Below are 5,469 nucleotides of genomic sequence, written 5' to 3' on the forward strand. Positions count from 1 at the left end.
AAATCACCATAGACAACAACGGCAATGATATTTGTGATCATATATATTACACTGTTTTAAGTTTTTTTTTTAAGTATTCCTCCAAATTGCTTCTTGTCTTTAGTTTGAAATTGACCATGAATATTTAAAGGCTTATTTGTAGTCATCTGCATGGATTTACAGCTTGCATGGAGGAATTCTCTTTATCAGTATCACCTGCCAGTTTACCAAAAACTTCTTTGTTTCAATTATACTTTTGGGTATTTCTGTGAGATTAGGAGTATGGGAAATTAACTGATTTAAAATAAATGGATTACAAAAAAAATAATAATAAAAAAATAAAATAAAATAAATGGATTACACTCTACTTCTCCTCCACTTTATTGAAAACAATTTAACTAAAACATACTGCTGAACTGCATAAAATAAACTCAGAAAACCAATGGAGGAAACTCAGTGAAACAGAAAGCTAATTTTTTTGGAAAGGTCAGGAAAGTTGATAAACCTCTAGCAAAACTAACAAAAAAGAGAGAATTTTACTAGTATCAGTAATGAAATGAGTGATACCACTACTGACCATGAAGATACTAAATGGATAAGTGAATATTACACATAACTCTAAATAAAAGTTTGAGAACTTACTTGTAATAGACCAGTTCCTTGAAGAGTACAAACTACCTACTAAATACAACTTGCAAATTATTTAAAAAAAAAGGATTGAATATCCCTTTAACTATCAATAACATTAAATATATAAATTATAAACTCCTAAAAATATATCTCAGGCACAGTTTTCATTGGGGATTTCTGCAAGACATTTAAGGAACAACACCAATTTACACAATTTCTTATATAAAATAGAAGAAGAAGAAAAACTTTCTAACTCATTTTATGAAGCCAGCATTACCCTGAATGGAAACCAGCAAAGGGATGCCTGGGTGGCTCAGTGGTTGATTGCCTGTCTTTGGCTCGGGGCTTGATCCTGGAGTTCCGGGATGGAGTCCTCATTGGGCTCTCTGCGTGGAACCTGCTTCTCCTTCCTCTGCCTAAATCTCTGCTTCTCTGTGTGTCTCTCATGAATGAATGAATGAATGAATAAATAAATAAATAAATAAATAAATAAATAAATACCTTTAAATTACAAAAAAAAAGAAAACTAGAGAAAAACCGTAAAAAGCAGAAACAAAAACAAAAACAAAAACAAAAAACAAAAAGAACTATGACAATAACTATAGACCAATACCTTTCATGAATATAATTGCAAACTTTTTTTTTTTTTACCATATCTTAGGAATTCAATAATGTCTAAAATAAGTTATACACCATGACTAAGTAGAGTTTATTACAGTCATGTAAGGGTAGTTCAAATTAAGAAGTCAGGGCAGCCCGGGAGGATTAGCAGTTTAACGCTGCCTTCAGCCCAGGGCATGATCCTGGAGACCTGGGATCGAGTCCCATGTCGGGCTCCCTGCATGGAGCCTGCTTCTCCCTCTGCCTGTGTCTCTGCCTCTCTCTCCCAATCTCTCTCTTCTGTGTCTCTCATGAATAAATAAATAAAATCTTTTTTAAAAGTTAAGAAATCAAGTGATACAATCTACTATATTAACTAAAGATGATAAATAACAGGATATATATTAATATATAATTATGTGTACATGATCATATATACATAAATGCCAGAGTCTCAGGAAAGAGTTATAGTTCAATGTCAAAAGAAGTCAGGCTAGAGAATTAGGAAGAGGCAATGTTGCAGTTTTGTCTGAAGGCTATCTACTTACTGTACAATTCTCTCTTAACTTCAAGTGATCAGAAAGGCCCATTATGGAGGGTAATCTCTTTTACTCAAAGTTCATTAATTTAAATGTAACTCTTATCCAAAAACACCCTCACAGAAACAATCAAAACAATATTTGACCACATATTTGGGCAGTGCAGCCTGACCAAGTTGATACATAAAATTAACCATCATAGAACTATTCCTATTCAGTGTGACAATGCCAAAATGATAGTTTTGATATTGACTGTAATTTTGTAAGATGTCACCACTGGGGAAAACTGAACGTAGGGTACACAGATCTCTCTACGACTTTTGCAACTTCTGAATTTATAATTATTTCACAATAAAAAAAAAAGTTTAAAAAAAAACCTTCAGAGGTTTAATAAAGAATATAAAGACCAACTTTGCAGTGACTCTAAAATTGCTTTTAAACATGACGTCTATTTAAGAGAGGAAAAATGAATTGAAAATTTCCATTCCTATTACTGAGTATTTCAGTTGGTTAATTTCCTACTGAGGAAATTCACCGAAGTTGTTCTCTCTCTCTGCCTGCAAAGCTATATCCCTCTTTATTTAGGCAACTCTTACTCATTGGATTTTAGTTTAAATGACATTTCCTAAGGATATAATTCTTTGGCACTCAGATTTGTTCAGTTTTCTTGATAAATCATTCTCTTTGCACCATGCATTTTCCCTTTGTAAAATTTATCACAGCTGTAATTAATTCACGATAGCTATTTTTCACAAAGTCTGGCTAAGATGGCATGGGCTGTCTTCATTCTCTTAAGCATCAATGAGTTCTTGTCATCTGACCACCATATAGCACACGTATGCATTATGTATGTATTATTTGTTAAATAGGTATTGAGTCAGAGTTTTCATTACACAGAATTAAATGCAGAAATACTTTGAGAGCTTAATAGGGAACCTCCACGACACTCATATAGGTACACTATAAAAATGGAGTACCCTCTCTCCAATAAAGGTCAGGTAGAAAAACAAGAAAGAGATAGAGAAGGGTACACAATATTGCTTTAATGATACTTTTATGTAGTTGGATATGGGGAAATTTTACAGGCTTGTCAGGATTGGTATGGTGAAAACAATAATTTAGGACATTCTCTTTTACCTTTACATGCAGATGAGAACACAGGAATCCTAAGACAAGCTGACCTTATAGACTCTTAAGGTCCTAGAAGGAAGTGACGGTTATATATTTAGTGTCATATTCACAGAAACTCACACAGTACTTGTGCAGAGGCGGTATCAATAAATATGTGTTGAACGAATATATAAGACTATATTTACAGACAGGGTCTGAGATCTGAGAATTGAACCAGGATTCTGGCTGTGAAACTATATTGTATAAAGGGAAATGTGGGAAGAATATTAAGTGGTTCTTACTAGAGCACATTAGCATCCATGTGCTTATTTCCAGGTAAAATTTGTGCTAAACCAGTCTGATAAATAACTCCACTTCCTCACAAACTTGAAGACCCAAAGGTACAGAACCATTATCATCTGTATATTGGCTTATGGGAAAGATAAACATCCTTTAACTTTAAATTACTATTAGACTAGCATTCAACATATAGTAAACAAGCCACTCATTTCTAGAAATCTAACTGCAACTTGCTTTACTAGTGAGCCTTAGGAGCAATGTACAAAGTGTTATCAACAGCTTCACGCTGTCCAGTGATTTGTCTCACCTTTTGACAAATCATCCTTGCTTTTATTTTTTTGCTTTTTTTTCTTTTCTTTTGTCTCCCCAAATGAGCAAACCTCCTTTGAAATAAACAGATGATACAGGCTGCACTTTTAGAATAAGACTATTTTATTTTATAAGGAATTAAGACTATGGTTCAGCTTAATACACCTTTATTTGTATTATTGATATTTTTTATATTTACCATGATCTCATAATTGTAGTTTTGAGTTCTGCATTGGACTCCATACTGGGAATGGAGTTTACTGAAATATAACAATAAAATAAAAAAAAATAAAAGTAAAATAATGGACTTTATATCAATGAATTTGAAAATTTAGACCACAGGAGCAATTTTCTAGAAATATAACTTACCAAAATAACACATGCAAAACTTGAAAAATTTTAACATTATTTCACAAACATAATTATAATTAGTAATTTAACATTCATTCATCTAACAGGTCAAGTCCAAATATTTTTCCAGCATGTCATAGTTAAAATACAAAATATTTTTGTCATATATAAACTTATTTTGGATAAACATTTTTAAAGATTGAAAATAAAGGTGGTTGTTTCTTCTTATTTTATTAGAATAGAATAATTATGTACCAAACTGAATAAGGATGGTACAAGTCTCTTCTCACTTTTGAGAAAAATGCAATATACCTAAGCATATATTAGCAGATTAAATTAAGCAGTATATAAATAATATAATAAATCATTGCAAAATCAATTTAATTCCAGAAATGTTAAGAATATGTTTTATTAAAATATATAATTTATAATACAATAAATTAATACAATTTATCATGTTAACTTTTGTTGTTGTTTTTTTTTAAGAAATTTTTTTTTAATTTTTATTTATTTATGATAGTCACACAGAGAGAGAGAGAGAGAGGCAGAGACACAGGCAGAGGGAGAAGCAGGCTCCATGCCGGGAGCCCGACGTGGGATTCGATCCCGGGTCTCCAGGATCACGCCCTGGGCCAAAGGCAGGCGCTAAACCACAGCGCCACCCAGGGATCCCTCATGTTAACTTTTGAAAGAAAAATATTATCTTTAGACAGAAAAATGTGAAAATAATGAATTCACCAAAAGATACTTAGGGAAGAGCTACTACATGTCACATATCCTGAGGTTCTGATGCTATAATGTGAAAATGATATCTAAGGTTTTTGTTTCATGGGATTCTACTGAATAATAGAACTTAATGAGGTTTAACAGCCAATTAAGGCAAAGTAGTAATTACGGAATAAAATGGAAAGTTCTTAGCCCCCCAAAGTGGTATCAAAAAATGTAACAGCTATAATTTTAATTTTGATATATTGGGTATGTTTTATTTAACTGAGGAATCTGGTCAGAATGACAAATATTGGGCAGCCCTGGTTGTTCAGCGGTTTAGCACCTGCCTTTGGCCCAGGGCATGATCCTGGAGACCTGGGATCAAGTCACACATCGTGCTCCCTGCATGGAGCCTACTTCTCCCTCTACCTGTGTCTCTGCCCCTCTCTCTCTCTCTCTCTCTCTCTCTGTGTGTCTCTCATGCATAAATAAGTACAATCTTAAAAAAAAAAAAAAGATAGCATTTCCAACAGACACACACAAAAATTATAAATCACTTAGGCATAATAAAAGTTGCATTCTCAAAGTGGATTGAAGGCCTAAATGTGTGACCCAAAACCATAAAAATCCTAGAAGAAAATATAAGCCATAATTTCTTTGACATCAGCTGTAGAAATATTTTTATAGATACATCTCCTGAGGCAAAGGAAACAAAAGCAAAATTAAACTTTCAGGACTACACACACACACACACACACACACACACACAAATGCAAAGAGAAGGAAAGCATCAACAAAAATGATAAAGTAACTTACTGAATGGGAAAAGATATTTGCAAATGATCCAAAAAAGAGTTACTATCCAAAATATACAAAGAACTTAAAAAACCCAATGCCAAAAAGTAATCAAATAATCCATTTAGAATGGGCAGAGGACCTAAAT

The sequence above is a fragment of the Canis aureus genome, chromosome 9 (assembly GCF_053574225.1).
Source record: "Canis aureus isolate CA01 chromosome 9, VMU_Caureus_v.1.0, whole genome shotgun sequence".
In the NCBI taxonomy this organism is placed as follows: domain Eukaryota; kingdom Metazoa; phylum Chordata; class Mammalia; order Carnivora; family Canidae; genus Canis; species Canis aureus.